Source organism: Hyperoodon ampullatus (genome assembly GCF_949752795.1).
Source record: "Hyperoodon ampullatus genome assembly, chromosome: 8".
NCBI lineage: Eukaryota > Metazoa > Chordata > Mammalia > Artiodactyla > Ziphiidae > Hyperoodon > Hyperoodon ampullatus.
This window is the reverse complement of record NC_136921.1, coordinates 69,231,509-69,250,296: the sequence shown is the minus strand read 5'-3', so window position 1 is coordinate 69,250,296 and position 18,788 is coordinate 69,231,509.

The window sequence follows — 18,788 nt, the reverse complement described above, 5'->3', positions numbered from 1 at the left end:
GCAGCCTCTTTGTGCCTCAGTATTCTCATCTTTAAAATGTAATTTATAAAGTTAACCATTAGAAGACTGTGAGGAGAGAATGAGATAACCTACACCAAGTATTTTCCGCAGTGCCTGGCATATAGTAAGCACTCAATACATTTTAGCAACACTAGCTATTATTTGCATTCCCTCACTATACTCCTCATTAAGACCTTGGCTACCTTGTGTCTAGGATTTTCCATCAGCTTCCTGCCTGGTTTCTCTGCCTCAGACACTGCCTCCTGCCCCACCAAAACACACTAAACAGATACCCACCTTTTTTCAAACTGTCCTACACACATACGCATATATATGAGTTAACTTCTTAAAAAGTTCCTTTCATCATATTATCTCTCTGCTCAAAACTCCATTACCTCCACGATAAAAATACCCATTTTAGCCTGCAATTCAAGTTGCTTCACAGCTTGGCTCTTCACTGTCTCTCCAGTTTCATCTGTCTCTGTTCTTTTACACCAGTGGTTCTCAAAATTTGATCTCATGACCCCCTTTCCTTCTTAACAGTAGGTTATCTATTGATATTTACCATATTTGAAATTAAAACTGAGGAACATTAAGAAGATTTACTTACTGATTCATTAAAAATAACAATAATAAGCACATTACATGTTAATAACAGTTTTATGAAAATAAATGTATTTTCCAAATTAAACAAATTTTTTAAAAATATCACTTTTTCATTGTTGTAAATCTCTTTAGTATCTGGCTTAATAGAGGACAGCTGCATTCTGATATCTGTTTCTGCATTCAATATGTTGCTTTGGTTCAAGTATATGAAGAAAATCTGGCTTCATGCAGATATGTAGTTGGAAAAGGGAGAAGTATTTTAAAAGCTTTACAGATAATTGTAGATATTCCTCTATGATGCAATACTAATACTCAACCAGTGGTAGTTTCTCATAGATTAGCTACAGGGCTTCCCTGGTGGCGCAGTGGTTGAGAGTCCGCCTACTGAGGCAGAGGACACGGGTTCGTGCCCCGGTCTGGGAAGATCCCACATGCCGCGGAGCGGCTGGGCCCGTGGGCCATGGCCGCTGAGCCTGCGCGTCCAGAGCCTGTGCCCCGCAACAGGAGAGACCACAACAGTGAGAGTCCCGCGTACCACACACAAAAAAAGATCAGCTACAGTGAGGAATCTGAAACCATATCCATAGTCTTGGTTACATTAAAATCCATTGGGCTTTTGCACTCTGAGAAGATCTTTTACTTGTTCATGATTTTGATCTCTCAGACTCCCTGAAGGATCTCAGGCAACCCAGAGTTCCTCAAACTGCACTCTGAGACCAAGTTCTATATAAGCCCTTTTCATTCTGCATTTCTTGTTTTTAAAACATACCCATGGGCTTCCCTGGTGGCGCAAGTGGTTGGGAGTCCGCCTGCCGATGCGGGGGACGCGGGTTCGTGCCCCGGTCTGAGGGGATCCCGCATGCCGCAGAGCGGCTGCGCCCGTGGGCCATGGCCGCTGGGCCTGCGCGTCCGGAGCCTGTGCGCCGCAGCGGGAGAGGCCGCAGCGGTGGGAAGCCCGCGTACCACACACACAAAAAAAATAAATAAAAAAATAAAACATACCCAGGATTTTGGTTTTAATTCTGGTAGACTGGGTCCAACAGATCAGGAGACAACTGCCACTGAAAAGATAGTTTGTTAACTACAAATAGAACTACCATATGACCCAGCAATCCCACTACTGGTCATACACCCTGAGAAAACCATAATTCAAAAAGAGTCGTGTACCAAAATGTTCATTGCAGCTCTATTTACAATAGCCAGGAGATGGAAACAACCTAAGTGTCCATCATCGGATGAATGGACAAAGAAGATGTGGCACATATATACAATGGAATATTACTCAGCCATAAAAAGAAACGAAATTGAGCTATTTGTAATGAGGTGGATGGACCTAGAGTCTGTCATACAGAGTGAAGTAAGTCAGAAAGAGAAAGACAAATACTGTATGCTAACACATATATATGGAATTTAAGGGAAAAAAATGTCATGAAGAACCTAGGGGTAAGACAGGAATAAAGACACAGACCTACTAGAAAATGGACTTGAGGATATGGGGAGGGGGAAGGGTAAGCTGTGACTAAGCGAGATAGTGGCATGGACATATATACACTACCAAATGTAAAATAGATAGCTAGTGGGAAGCAGCTGCATAGCACAGGGAGATCAGCTCGGTGCTTTGTGACCACCTAGAGGGGTGGGATAGGGAGGGTGGGAGGGAGGGAGACGCAAGAGGGAAGAGATATGGGAACATATGTATATGTATAACTGATTCACTTTGTTATAAAGCAGAAACTAACACACCATTGTAAAGCAATTATACTCCAATGTATAAAGATGTAAAAAAAAGAAAAGAAAAGAAAAGATAGTTTGTTACTTACAGTTCCCAAGGGGGGGGCACGCTATGCCATGGAGGGCTACAGGAAGCAGCACGGTCAGTCAGGAGGCAAGACAAGTGCGGGGAAAGCATGGGCAAAAGGTTTTATTGTGGTTTTCATGGAAAGGAATGGATGAGGCAGGGTAAGCAGCTGAGCAAATTTACGACTGATTGGATGGTTTGAATAACTTCTGTGGGCTCTGGGCTACAGGTGGGGTCTCTTGTTGTCCAGTACCTGGCCCTGGGGTGATTTAGGGGAGGGGGATAGTGTCCTGTCCTGCAGGAACCTGATGAAAGGAGGCTGAAGTGGGTATGGACAAGGGATTGATTGGTTTGAATATCAAAGGAGTGTTTGTGTTCGCAGCATAAGCGTTATGGTGGAGTAGCTAGGAACTATATTTTCCTTTCTTTAGCTCTAACTCAATATCACAACCTGATTTATACTTACAGATAGACTATCAGCCTATCTTATAGGTATAGTCAATAAGCAAAAAAAAAAAAAAAAATTAAAGGTATTTAAAGACTAGCTAAAGAAAGAGATGTATTTTTCATGTCTTTGTTTAAACCTCTAGATCCTTTTATGAATACAAAGATCATGGACATTTTATTTTCTAATGGGGGCAAGAATAGGGAACACGTGTTGAGTGTTAAAGTGGTAAAGTCATTCATTTGTTACACTTAGGGTTTACTTTTGACATTTCTCTAATAAGTGATATGCGTAGATTCTGCTAATGTGCTAATGAATTTGGGAAGCAAAGGTTATTTCATATTAACTGGAATATGGAAGTTGTTAATCTTATGACTAAAGGTTAGTCCTGAAATAGTAATTTCGTAGTAGATTAATACTCCCATACAGTGTATTAAGAATAATAGAGCAATTTACTTGATTTTTGTGTGATATTAGTTTTCAGCACCTAAGATTTGAATCTTAGACCATGGGGATGTTTTTGGAAGAACATTGTCCTCTATTTTCTCCTAACAACTCATTATGGATATATAATCTACAAATTGATCTTAATCTTCTTTGGAACCACTTAACTTTGAGGACTTTACCAGCCTAAATTTTTTTTAAAAGTGTCTCAAGTTTATTGTCCACTGTATTACATGTATTTTGTCAAATTATGCTCATTAAATGTACCTCTTATAAACTACAAAGAAATCTTACCCACTTACAATACATTAATATTTAGTTAAGAGGTATATTATCACTTTATCAATTCCTTCATGGTTTTACATGCTGTTTATTTTTATTTTTTTTTATTTTAAATATTTATTTATTTACTTATGGCTGCATTGGGTCTTTGTTGCTGCATGAGGGCTTTCTCTAGTTGTAGTGAGCGGGGGCTACTCTTCCTGGCGGTGCGTGGGCTTCTCATTACAGTGGCTTCTCTTCTTGTTGAGCATGGGCTCTAGGTGCATGGGGTTTAGTAGTTGTGGCACGTGGGCTCAGTATTTGTGGCTCACGGGCTCTAGAGCGCAGGTTCAGTAGTTGTGGTGCATATGCTTAATTACTCCACGGCACATGGGATCTTCCCGGACCAGGGCTTGAACCTGTGTCCCCTGCATTGGCAGGCGGATCCTTAACCACTGAGCCACTACGGAAGTCCCTGTGCTGTTTATTTTTTAAATGAAGATTATAATGCTTAATTTTTACTAAATTTTTTAAGCAAATGAAGTATTGCATGACAGCATTTTTGACAAATAATGCCATGTACATATGAACTACAGTTTATGAACTCTGACCATATTCCTTCTTAACGTCTATCTTTCTTAAATTATAGCCTTACTCATTTGGCTGGTTTTCAGATAGTAGACCTCATATAGTTTATCACTCTGGTGATTCCTTTCTGGATATTTTCGAGAGTCATTATATTCATGAAGTGCCATGTAACTAGAACCATAAAACATATTTCCACAGCTATTAGAGTATGGTTTTATAAAAAAGTAAGTAGATGTTTTCTGCATTATTTCTGAATGTCTTCTCCATTTAAACATCTTAAATACCTTACACAGTGAAGGGTCATCCACCACTACATTTGCTTGTCATGTAAGCTCAACAATGTCACTTGCTATTTATGGCACTTCTACTTTAGCATCCAATAATGTTTAAATTTATTATTCAATTTGTTGAATAAAGCAATTTAGCCCATTAGAGTGATAAATAGAAATAGTAAAATGTCCCCCTCCCTCCTCAAAAAACTCCTTTCAATTCTTGCCCCTGATCTTCTCCTATAGGATTGCACTGGTATCTCTAGGAGGGAGACCTACAGTAAGCTTGGATGTGCCCTCCTTTGTTATATTGACCCTATGATAATTACAACTTCTTCCCTTATTTTTTCTTAAATTGGGCCCATCATCTTTATAGAATTCCTTTTTATTTCTAGTCCAATGACTTCAGCTACTGAAATAATCTACATTGTTTAAAATGTGCTAGTTCACACCTGCATTTACACATTTGCCCTGAATTTCCCTCCCAGATTAAGCTGGGGGGCTTGATGAGCCAGGGCTGGTTTAATGTGTGAGGGTAACAGAATTTGATGTCCAGGAAGATCTGAAACACAGAACTGACAGCAAAGATGGAGCAAGCCTGGGAGAGAGTTGAACTGATATGAGTGTTGAATTTGCTTGTTGCTAACTGAAGGGACAGTTAGAAGGGACACAGCAGAGAAGAGGATGCTGGGAATGAGGCACACGTTGGAATCAGAGACACTGAGTGCAACAAGCGGGTTCATAAGAGAAAGCAGGAGGGAGATGCCAAGAAAGATTCCTCAAGGGACTTAACGATAGCCACGGGGATTCCAGTAGGACGTCTGAGGCCCTGCCTGTGGGTGGAATCGAGCGGTTCAGGACACTGAGACTGTTCAGGTGCATTTGTTCAGCCAACAGTGGTTTGCACATCCACTGAGCCAGGTGCAGGTAATACAATGAATACTAAGTTGTAGCTCTTAACACATTAAAGAGCTATTATTTTATATTACATACAACTTTTTTTTGGTGCAAACAAAAGAAGTTTTTTTTAGGATATCTGTCTCTATGCTTAATCTGAGATCTATAAAATATCTTATTAAAAATGTGAATATACTTGTGGACAATATGGTGACTCCCTGCAACAAACGTGATTTCATGTTCTTTACATAAATCTTTGAAATGTCCTTGAATTGAAAATTTCCCTTGACTAGAAAGAATAGATAACTTTGACTAAAGTAAGAATAAAATAAGACATTTGGGGAAAAGCAACCTAAGCTGCTGCATGCTAGGTTAAAAGGCATGTATTAATTATGACCAAGAAAGGGATCTTAGAATTTTGAGGTTGGCTTCCTAAAGCTGTTGGTTCACGCTCAAGATCCTCAAGAAATTACTGGAAACCAAAAATGAAAATATAATCCTACCTGGTATATCTCTACTTGGAATGTTTCACTTTAAGTAACACTACAGTGATTATGGAAAGGATCAAAAAAGGGAACCCAAACAGGACAAGAGACAAAGACAGTTATTTTTTTAAAAATATCTCTTATTTTAGAAAAAGAAAGATTTAAAAATATAGGATCTTAGGAGGATATAAAAATAATAAATTCAGAATAAATTCTGAATACTAAAATTAGGCTGCACCCTTTAAAGCTAAAAGAGGTAAATTTTAGAATAACTAAAAACGGCTACTCCACATACTGAGTGAAGTATGTCAGACAGAGAAAGGCAAATATCATATGATATCGCTTAGATGTGAAATCTTAAAAAAGGGTACAAATGAACTTATTTACAAAACAGAAGTAGAGTCACAGACGTAGAAAGCAAACTTATGGTTACCAGTGGGTAAGGGGGGAGGGATAAATTGGGAGACTGGGATTGACATATACACACTACTATATATAAAACAGATAACTAATAAGAATCTACTGTATAGCACAGGGAGCTCTACTCAATACTCTGTAAATGGCCTATATGGGAAAAGAATCTTTTTTAAAAAAAGAGTGGATATATGTATATGTATAACTGATTCACTTTGCTGTACACCTGAAACTAACACAACCTTGTAAATCAATTATACTCCAATAAAAATTTTAAAAAACCCCCAACTACTCCATAGCATGCATAAATTGTGGCTGTATAGTGCCTGAAAGTGACGTTTTAAACCTCAAATGCATGTTGAGATTTTACCTGTCTTTAGTGCCCAGCCCAGATAACTGCTCTTCTGACTGTACCTCTGCAGAGCTTCATGGAGTGCTGGTCATTGTAGGCATAATAAACACTGCTGAATGACCAGCACAAATGAAATTAAGTATAAATAAATACTATCTTTACATTAAAACTAAAAAGGAGTTAATTTGTTACAGTCTCATGATGAAGAATAAGTAAATATTGATACTTAAAACAGCACATCCTGGTTTATTGACATTCATTGGCAAAATGAGTCAGCAAATACTTTTAATTAAACTCAATGTAGGAAATATACAAATTTGGTATACTATAATGAGGTATTATTCATATAACTTTTTAAGGTAGATAGAAAGGGCAATGTTTTAAATTGGCCAAATCGGGCTCCTGCAATTTGTTTCAATATTTGCTTCTGTATTTTGTAGTTAAGGCCATTCTGTTGCTAGGAAGTTAAACAATGCCGCCACCTACTGTGCAGGGCATGGTAATAAAGATGATAAAAGGAGAAATAAATAATTCTCCAGTTTTAAGTTAGTTATGAGGTAAAAAGCTAATTTTTGGTGTAATTACATTATACCACTCTTCAACTGTATTTACAATAAACAATATTACTGAATAGAATCAACCAACCCTGCTGAGAGTCCTGTGAGCTAGGCCTTTGTGGCCATGGGCTTTTTTTTTCTTTTTTTGCTTTTTAAATTTTATTTACTTATTTTTTAACATCTTTATTGGCGTATAATTGCTTTACATTGTTGTGTTAGTTTCTGCTGTATAACAAAGTGAATCAGCTATACGTATACATATATCCCCTCCCTGTTGCGTCTCCCCCCACCCTCCCTATCCCACCCCACTAGGTGGTCACAAAGCACCGAGCTGATCTCCCTGTGCTATGCAGTTGCTTCCCACTAGCTATCTGTTTTACTTTTGGTAGTGTATATATGTCAATGCCACTCTCTCACTTCGTCCCAGCTTACCCTTCTCCCTCTCCGTGTCCTCAAGTCCATTCTCTACATGTGCGTCTTTATTCCTGTCCTGCCCCTAGGTTCCTCAGAACCATTTTTTAAATTTTAGATTCCATATATATGTGTTAGCATATGGTATTTGTTTTTCGCTTATTGACTTAACTTCACTCTGTATGACAGGCTCTAGGTCCATCCACCTCACTACAAATAACTGAGTTTTGTTTCTTTTTATGGCTGAGTAATATTCCATTGTAGATATGTGCCACATCTTTTTTATCCATTCATCTGTTGATGGACACTTAGGTTGCTTCCATGTCCTGGCTATTTTAAATAGTGCTGCAATGAACATTGTGGTACATGACTCTTTTTGTATTATGGTTTTCTCAGGGTATATGCCTAGTAGTGGGATTGCTGGGTCATATGGTAGTTCTATTTTTAGTTTTTTAAGGAACCTCCATACTGTTCTCCATAGTGGCTGTATCAATTTACATTCCCATCAACAGTGCAAGAGGGTTCCCTTTTCTCAACACCCTCTCCAGCATTTATTGTTTGTAGATTTTTTGATGATGGCCATTCTGACTGGTGTGAGGTGATACCTCATTGTAGTTTTCATTTGCATTTCTCTAATGATTAGTGATGTTGGGCATCCTTTCATGTGTTTGTTGGCAACCTGTTTATCTTCTTTGGAGAAGTGTCTATTTAGGTTTTCTGCCCATTTTTGGATTGGGTTGTTTGTTTTTTTGATATTGAGCTGCATGAGCTGCTTGTATATTTTGGAGATTAATCCTTTGTCAGTTGCTTCATTTGCAAATATTTTCTCCCATTCTGAGGGTTGCCTTTTCATCTTGCTTATGGTTTCCTTAGCTGTGCAAAAGCTTTTAAGTTTCATTAGGTCCCATTTGTTTATTTTTGTTTTTATTTCCATTTCTCTAGGAGGTGGGTCAAAAAGGATCTTGCTATGATTTATGTCATAGAGTGTTCTGCCTATGTTTTCCTCTAAGAGTTTGATAGTGTCTGGCCTTACATCTAGGTCTTTAATCCATTTTGAGTTTATTTGTGTGTATGGTGTTAGGGAGTATTCTAATTTCATTCTTTTACATGTAGCTGTCCAGTTTTCCCAGCACCACTTATCGAAGAGGCTGTCTTTTCTCCATTGTATATTCTTGCCTCCTTTATCAAAGATAAGGTGACCATATGTGCGTGAGTTTATCTCTGGGCTTGCTATCCTGTTCCATTGATCTATATTTCTGTTTTTGTGCCAGTACCATACTGTCTTGATTACTGTAGGTTTGTAGTATAGTCTGAAGTCTGGGAGCCTGATTCCTCCACCTCCATTTTTCTTTCTCAATATTGCTTTGGCTATTTGGGGTCTTTTGTGTTTCCATACAAATCGTGAAATTTTTTGTTCTAGTTCTGTGAAAAATGCCATTGGTAGTTTGATAGGGATTGCACTGAATCTGTAGATTGCTTTGGGTAGTATAGTCATTTTCACAAGGTTGATGCTTCCAGTCCAAGAACATGGTATATCTCTCCATCTGTTTGTATCATCTTTAATTTCTTTCATCAGTGTTTTATAGTTTTCTGCATACAGGTCTTTTGTCTCCTTTGGTAGGTTTATTCCTAGGTATTTTATTCTTTTTGTTGCAATGGTAAATGGGAGTGTTTCCTTAATTTCTCTTTCAGATTTTTCATCATTAGTGTATAGGAATGCAAGAGATTTCTGTGCATTAATTTTGTATCCTGCTACTGTACCAAATTCATTGATTAGCTCTAGTAGTGTTCTGGTAGCATCTTTAGGGTTCTCTGTGTATAGTATCATGTCATCTGCAAACAGTGACAGTTTTACTTCTTCTTTTCCGATTTGGATTCCTTTTATTTCCTTTTCTTCTCTGATTGCTCTGGCTAAAGCTTCCAAAACTATGTTGAACCATAGTGGTGAGAGTGGGCAACCTTGTTTGTTCCTGACCTTAGTGGAAATGGTTTCAGTTGTTGACCATTGAGAACGATGTTGGCTGTGGATTTGTCATATATGGCCTTTATTATGTTGAGGTATGTTCCCTCTATGCCTACTTTCTGGAGAGTTTTTATCATAAATAGGTGTTGAATTTTGTGAGAGTTTAGTTCAAGATAAAATTTCTTAATTACAATTGGAAGCATCCCAAACACCAAAATTTGTTAGGCTAACTACCCTCTACTAGGCAACTAAAATATTTTAAATAGCTACATACCAAAATACCATTGATCTATATTCCACCAACAGTTGGTAATTCCCTTTTTCCTGTGTATTCTCTTCCATTAATCAATCATTTTCATAAATCACTCTCCTCTTCTAAATATAACTCATTCGAGAGCAGTTATATCATTTTCATGCCCCATCATCAACTCTTTTTTTTTTAATTTGTTTGCTTGTTTGTTTTTTGGCTGCATTGGATCTTTCTTGCTGTGCATGGGCTTCTCATTGTGGTGGCTTCTCTTGTTGCAGAGCACGGGCTGTAGGCATGTGGGCTTCAGTAGTTGTGGCTCGTGGGCTCTAGAGCGCAGACTTGGTAGTTGTGGTGCATGGGCTTAGTTGCTCCGTGGCATGTGGGATCTTCCTGGACCAGGGTCGAACCTTTGTCATTTTTTGTTTTAATTTAATTTTATTATTTTTGGCTGCATTGGGTCTTTGTTGCCGCATGCGGGCTTTGTTGCTGCTAGGTGCGGCAGCGGGGGCTACTCTTTGTTGCGGTGCACTGGCTTCTCATTGAGGCGGCTTCGCGGGCTCTAGAGCGCAGGCTCAGTAGTTGTGGCACACCGGCTTAGTTGCTCCGCAGCACGTGGGGTCTTCCTGGACCCGGGCTCGAACCCGTGTCCCCTGCATTGGCAGGCGGATTCTTAACCACTGCACCACCAAGGATGCCCCGGCAGGCAGATTCTTAACCACTGTGCCACCAGGGAAGCCCCCATCATCAATTCTTGCCCCTACCACTAATATTTTGTAAATAGTAGGCACCCAATGTTTAACTAAATTAAATGGGAAAAATGTAACATACCTGAAAATATGCTTTTATTCATTTTGCAGGAGTGGGGAGAATAAAGTAACACAAAGGTAGAATAGAAAAAGATAAGTAAGTATATTATTGGATATTTGGGCACTTATTTCAGCCAAATTGGTAGCGGGAATTGGAAGGTGAGAAGAATGAATCAGAGAGGTAAAGGACAAGTAATAAATCAAACATAGGGTTACTCAGTGTGTCTTAGTTCATGCTGCTAAAACAAAGTATCAGAGAGTGGGTGGCTTATAAACAACAGAAACTTATTTCTCACAGTTCAGGAGGCTGGAAGTCTGAGATCTGGGTGCCAGCATGGGCAGGTTCTGGGGAGGATCTTCTGGGTTGCAGACCGCTGACTTATTGTACACTCACATGGCAGAAAGAGAGTGTGCTAGACTCTCTGGCCTCTTCTTATAAGGGCACTAATCTCATTAGTGAGGGCCACACTCTCATGACTTAATTACCTGCCAGTGGTCCCACCTTGAAATATCATCACATTGGCGACTAGATTTCAGCATATGAATTTGGGGGAGACACAAACATTCAGTCCATAATGCAGTGTTTACATATTTTAAGTAATGGGCTATTTGCCTTGGAGGGGCACAGAATCAAAAATCACACAGATCTTTATATTATGCTCTTGGGGAGTTACAACTATTGCACAAGATAGGTCAGAGGAATATTAAGTGCTAAGTAGTGAACTGTTGACCATCTGTTCAACAAAAGTTTCAGAGAAGTGAAAGACGTGAATTGTGACCAACTGAGGAATGCTTCTTGAGAAGATGGGTGTTGAATTGGGTCTTAAATTTAAAGATGTGAAAAATGAAAAGAGGTAAAAGATGAAGATAGATGAAAGAAGAAAGCACGCATTTTTGGAAAGAGAAGTATCGTGAGACACAAGTAATACAGACAAAAGACACTTCTATTTCCTTCAACTGATTTTCACAATGTTTACTAGTGCTAGCTCCATCTTAAATGCTAGCCACTAGCTACATGTGGCTATTTAAGTTTAAATTAATTAAAATGAAATAAAATTTAAAATTCAGACACATTTCAAGTGAGCAATAGCCACAGATGCCTAGTGGCTACTATATTGAACAGTGCAAATAGAAAACACATCTATCATTGCAAAACTTCCTTTTGTAAATGCTGTAAGTGCTACTGAGCACATACTATAAGAAAAGCTCTCATGATCCCGTTTACTCTTCATAGCAAACTTATGAAGTTATATTTACAAATAAGAAAATTGAGGTTCCTAGAACTTAAGTATTTTCCCAAAGTCACATAGTCAGTGGCAAGGCTGTGATTTGAAATTTCACCTGACTTCAAAAACTGATGCTTTAAGCCATGGAAAATAAGGTTATTGGGTAGGGAAAAATGAGTTATTTACCAGAGACAGTGACAGCCCAGATTGAACTTTCTGTGGCAGGAAAAATCCAGTAGGTTCTTGAGGGAACAAAACCATAAAGGTGGTGTTTCAGGATAATTAAATTGTTTTGTGGGCAGGGATAGGCTAGCCCATATGATGTCTTTAAAAGAGAAAGGCTCCCTCTCTGGGAGAGACGTAGCCTTATGGGTTCATGACTCGGTTAACAGAGCATGAAGTAGATCCCAGCCTCTTCTATTGGGTGCCCTTTCTCAAAGGGAAGAACAAAGGGAGGGGGTGGGTGGACAGCAAAAAGAAAGTTTGAAGAAAGAAGTGAAATAATTAGGTTTTTAAAAACTGGAAAAATAGAAGCAGAGTTAGAGCTTATTCTAAGGTTTCTAGTATGTAGGTCCAAAACACTGTAATGCCTATGATAGAAAAGAGAGAGAAAGAGAGCCAACTTCTGGTTTCTGGTCTAGAATCCAAGAAGCTTAGGAGTTGTCACTCTGGTCCACACAATAAGAAAAAAAAGCTGACCTGAAAATCAACAACTCTTTTTAGCTCCCTCAGAGATCTGAGGTCACAGGGCAGACTGCTGCCCCCAAAGTTGGAGAGACAGACAGGCAGATATAGAGAATCACAACTTACTAGAGCAGAAGCCTCCGCTGGAACAAGTGCTGGGGTAGGGAAACCTGAACTGTGATTGACGAACTGCTGGAGGCTCACTGTGGACAAGTCTGAGAGTTAAACACTTCATGAGGACCCAGTAACAGGAAGGCTCCCCCATTATTGTAAGTTTTACCTCTAGGAGCCCTATCAGGTTCCCACAAGGAAGATCAGAGAAAATCCCCTTGTGCTTCCGGCAGGGGGAGGAGGAAAGTAGCCATTCTGAAATAAGCCCAGAGCATTCTATTCTTTTTAAGGAGGCCTGACCTCAAGAGAAGTTATTATTTTAGAACCTGGTAAAACCCTAGATTCTAACCAACTAGGGTTTTACCAGAGCCTAACTAACTAGGGTTTCACCAGAGCCTAACCATCCTGGCAGAAATTAAGCCAGGTTGAAGAAATGTCTAACATCCCTGCCATGTCTGAATCTAGTTCTGATGCTTGCTCTTCAAACTGTTTTGTTTTGGTTTTTGTCTTTTAGTATGCTTTGTAAGTTGTGGTTAAAAGCCAGACATGATATACTGGGTAAAAGGAACTGAGGAGAACAGGCCTTTTGTGTGAAGTTTTATGTTTACCTGGGTAGGGTTTAGGTTGTGCTCCACACAAGATTTACTAAATCAGAAACTCTGCAGTGGGGTCCAGCAATCTGTGTTTTTAACAAGCCCTCCAGGTGGTTCTGATGCCAAATGTTGAGAACTACTTCCGTAGCATCACAATTACTAAGATCATGGTAAATTGGAGTTGGGTACAGGTAGAAGGGCATGCACTGGCTTCTATAATAGCTCTAGCACTTGAGAGAGGTGAAGACAGTTATAAAAAGCTGTGGAATTGGATGGCTGTTGTTAATTACTGTCAATGTGCTTCAGGAAGGAAATAACAAGCTCAGGTTAGCCAGTTCTCTACTTAAGGCATCATGAAGGCTAGGAATCTTCTATGGCAGCCTTTAAAGAGAACGTCAGAACCAGGTTGCCTTTGAGAAATGGTTGATTCTAAGAATGCAGCAGAGAATATACAAGATGAGCCTAGAGCATCTTATAGTACCAGGAAAGTAAAGAGATGCTAAAAAAATAGTAACACATCAAAGGGACATAGAAGTTAACTGAAAGAACTCCCAGTGACCAAAGATGGAACACTGAGCAAAAGCAAACAAGAACAGAACAACAACAAGAAAAAAAGTATTATTGGCTTACAACTCAAAGTATAAGATAAATATACATGAGTTCATACTGCTATAAACAATTTAATAAATGGGTAAATAGGAGAAAAAAGACAAATTTTCCTTACAGAAAGATTCCAATAATATACTTAGATATTCCCCTCTACAGAAGGTAAAGCTTAATGCCCTCCCTTCCCCTTGAGGGTGGGCTAGACTCAGTGACCTGCTTCCTAAGAACAGAGTAGGGAAAGGGAAAAATATTAACTTTTAAGTGGAGGAACTTGGCAAATGCTACATTTACTAAGTGCTAAAAGTTACCATCACCAGATATCATGTACTCCTTAAATAATGTGATGAGGACACTCTACCTCTGTGATATACTTTCCAAAATCCCACAACACCCATCTAAGCATGAGAAAGACATCAGACAAACTTAGATTCAGAGACAATCTACAGCATATCTGGTCAGCACTCCTCAAGACTGTAAAGGTCATGAAAAACAAGGAAAGACTGAGAAACTGTCACAAACCAGAGGAGACTAGGGAGACATGATAACCAAATGAATTGCCATACTCTGGTATGCAGAAAAGGGTTAACATAGCAGGCCTGAGACCACTATCCTTAGAAAGGCCTGCTTGCCACACCACTATATATAAAGTAAATCAACAAGGATTTACTGTATAGCACAGGTAACCATATTCAATATCTTGTCATAATCTATAATGGAAAAGAACCTGAAGCTGTACACCTGAAACTAACACAGTATTGTAAATCAATTATAGTTAAATTTAAAAAAGCAATCAGAAATGATCATGCTAAGTGAAGTAAGTCAGAAAGAGAAAGAAAAATACCATATGATATCACTTACATGTGGAATCTAAAATACAACACAAATGAACCTACCAATGAAACAGAAACAGAAACAGAATCAGGGACATAGAGAATAGACTGGTGGCTGCCATGCGTGGGGGCGGTGGGAGAGGGTTGGATTGGGAGTTTGGGATTAGCAGACGCAAACTGGTATATATAAAATGAATAAACAACTAGGTCCTACTGTATAGCACAGGGAACTATATTCAATATCATGTGATAAACCATAGTGGAAAAGAATATGAAAAAGAATGTATATATATGTATAACTGAGTCACTTTGCTGTATAGCAGTAATTAACATGACATTGTAATTCAACTATACTTCAATAAAAGATAAATTGAAAAAAAAAAAAAAAAGGAAAGGCCTGCTTGCAAAGTTGGCCCTTGCCTGGCATCTGGGAACTTAGATTTTGGGAGAGTTCCCACAATTTCCCTGATAAGAATGGCTCATGGTGTCTAAACTGTACGAACAATGTGGTTTATGCTGAACACCTGCTTTCCTTCTGAGAGTCTGGAAACATGGGTGCATGTTAGGTAGAGGGTGCCTGTGTGACTAGACCCCAGTAAAAACCCTGGGCATTGAATTTGCAATGAGCTTACCTGGTAGACGACATTGTTGTACGACTCATTGTTGGAGGATTTAAGCATGTCCCGTGTGCCTTCCTTGAGAGAGGACTCTTAGAAGCTCGCACCTCCAGACTTTACCCTATGTGCCTTTCCCTTTGCTGATTTTGTTGTGTATCCTTCAGTTGTAATAAAATATAGTCATGAGGATGACTATATGCTGAGTCCTATGAATCCCAATGAATCATTGAACATGGGGGTGACCTTGGGGACACCTGGCACAGCTGGATTGGATCCTGGAAAAAAAAGAGGCCATTAATGTAAACACTGGTAAAATCCAAATAAATCTGTGGTTTAGTTAATAGCAATGAACTAATGTTAGTTTGTTAGTTTTGACAAATATACCATGGAAATGTACGATGTTAACAGTGGGAGACAGGGGTGAGGGGGAAATGAGACCTCTCTGTACTATCTTTGTAACTTCCCTGTAAATCTAAAATTATTCCAAAATGAAAAGTTTATTTAAAAAACACTGAAACTGAATGCTTTGGAAACTAATGAAAAATAACATACCACTCATCCTAAAGACACATAGAGAAATTATCCAAACTGAAATACAAAGAGAAAAATGAGAGGAGAGAGAGAGAGAGAGAGAGAGAGAGAGAGAGAGAGAGAGCAAGCTAGCTAGCTTTACTTGCTATGGCCAGAGGGACAGATTACAATTAAAAAAAAATCAGACTCAGGACCTGATTGTGAGAGTAGCAGAATTTAAAAGAAGGTTGAATTCATAACCCATAGCATAATGTAAAGTCAGGACTCTGCAGGGGAAAGAATGAGACCCCGAGACCTAGGATGATGGGGATATCTGGGTGGATACTCTTGAGAACTCTGAGCTGATAGATTCACCTCAATCCTCTGGACTGACAGAAGTGGTGTGCTTGCCCCTGCTAGAGGATAGTGACCTCCTTTTGCCCGAAGACCATGGAGAAGCCTCATCTGAGGAAGATGCCTTCCAAAATGCTACTTTCCCTTCTCAAGATTTCCCTTTTGATCCAGAAAGAACCAAAACACTGCTTTCCCTGCTGACCTCAATCCTTATTCACTGAAGTATTGGGAGGAGGTCATGTTCATTAATCTTTTGCGAGGGAGAAAAAGATTTCCCACAACCCCCTTCCGTTTTTCTAGACCAATAACTAGAGACAAGTTTCATCATGTCTTGACTGGGGAAGCACTGTCCCTGTTTTGGAATAAAAAGGGTTATTCACCAAATACAGACTGGCAGAGTTGGAAGAACATACCTGAGGATGGATCTTGGTGTATGTTCAGAGAAAGTGGTGTGAGGTAAGGATGTAGCTTTGTTGAGTGTAAACCCCAAATAATAATAACAACAACAAAAGCCCCTAAACAGACAGAATTTAACTGAAATTGATGAGATTATTTTGTTATCAGGGAGACTGGGGCTCAAAAGAGGTTGTACAACAGAAATTTTGCACACCAGAACGTGTGGGCTGCCACTGACATATCTTTTACTTCTTCAATAACTTCATTAGGTGAAGTAACAATGAACAATCTTCGTATCTTCTTGTTTCTAACACAGGGCCTGGCTCTTAGTGACTGTTAAAAATTTTGTTAATTGGATTCACCAAGAGACTGAGTATATGCACAGATGAGTAAATACCCATAGATTCTTTTTTTTTTTTTTTTTGCGGTACGCGAGCCTCTCACTGTCGTGGCCTCTCCCGTTGCGGAGCACAGGCTCTGGACATGCGGGCTCAGCGGCTGTGGCTCACGGGCCCAGCCGCTCCGCGGCATGTGGGATCTTCCCGGACCGGGGCATGAACCCGTGTCCCCTGCATCGGCAGGTGGACTCTCAACCACTGCGCCACCAGGGAAGCCCAACCCATAGATTCTTGAACATGCTTGCTATTAAAAGATGTGGAGGAGCTAAAGGAGTCTCTTTAAAATGTGAATAGTTTCCAAAGACAAATCCTCAGACCTTTGCTCTTATCTCAGTACAATCTCCTCTACAATATCTCTTCTTCAAATACTTACGTAACTCCTAAACTCTTCCACTGCCTGGTCTGCTTAATATATGTCACGCACACTGCTGTCAGATTAGTATCCGGAAACTCTTTTTTGTGTACTCCTCTGCTGCTCAAAATCTTTAAATGATTATCTAGTGCCTTATGTGATAAAATTAAAAATTCTTAGCTTGCTGCTTAAGGCTCTTCCCAATCTGTTTCCTCTTATCTCTATCTACCCTTGTTTTCCATTCCAACACTAAGCCTTAATCCTAGACAAATCCACCTAGAAAGTCTCCAAACATATCTTGAACATCCTAGGTTCAATGGTTTTTGAAAATCAGCTCCTTTCACCTGCTGGTGTTTCCTCCTTATTTGTGAACCTATCTTTATGGTATAAAATGCAACAACCTTTCTAAACTATTCCATGTATAAGGGTTCTCTATTTTTTGTACCAAGTCTTTACACAGAGGTTGTAAAATGGTCTTGTTTAGCCCATTATTAAAAATGTTGAAGTAATTCTTAACATTAAAAAAAATCATTGAAAAACTGGACGCTCTAGTAGAGCCCACACTTCAACAAATAGCTTAAGTTTACTAGTAGCTGCCATGCACTGTTTGGTTGGATTTGAAAAGTATTTACTGAGCACCTGTTACTTGCTGGACACTGTTTTATATGCTGGGGGTACAGCAGTGAACAAAAATAATTATGGAGTTTACAGTCTAAAGAGGAGAGAGAGACAGAAAACATAGTAAGTAAATTCTATATTAGGAAGTGATAAATGCCATAGAAAAATAAAACAGGGTTAAGAGGGTTTGGGAGCGTGTGGGTGGGAAGGGTGCTTGCACCTTCACACTCATTTCAGTACCTGGCTGCCTCCGATGGGAATTTGAGTTTGTGACCCCAATTGTATATCAGGACCGTCATGTACTGTCATGTATACGCTATACACTGTCCCCATAAAACTGTCAGCAACTTGAAGGCAGGGACTGTGCCTCATTCGTCCCTGGATTCCCAGAGTCGAGCAGTGTTTTCAGGGTAAGAGCATGATGAAAAGCGAAAAGTGAGGAGTCCCGCTTTCCACGGTGGTTATTCCGGCGGGGTTTAGGCGCCGAGGAGAGTGTAGCGCCAGGAGCGGAGCCAAACCCTTCGCTGACTCTCAAAACCAGTGAGGCTCCAACCGTTTCCAGGGCAACGGGACTGTGACGCAAACGTGGCCGCGGGCCCTCGGCCGCGTGGGACTAGCCCATAGCTTAGGAAGGAGCTAAATTGGAGAGAACTTGGCCGTCGGAACCAGCAGCCTTACGCGGGGAATCCCAGACCACCTCGCCCCCTGCAGAACTGCCGCCGGCATTGCAGCTTCCGGTCCTCTGGCGTCGCCAAGTTATAGGCTCGACAACTTCCGGCCCTGAAGGTCCCCCGCTCCATGGCTTGCCGGGGTCCTAGCGATGGAAAGGTGGCCTCGGCGGCCGCCTGACCCCTACGCGGGCTTTGGATCAGGGCTGCCGCCTCCTCCCGGAGGGCGACGGCTACAGGGCCGCTGTGAAGATGCCCGCCGCTGGTGGGACCTCATAC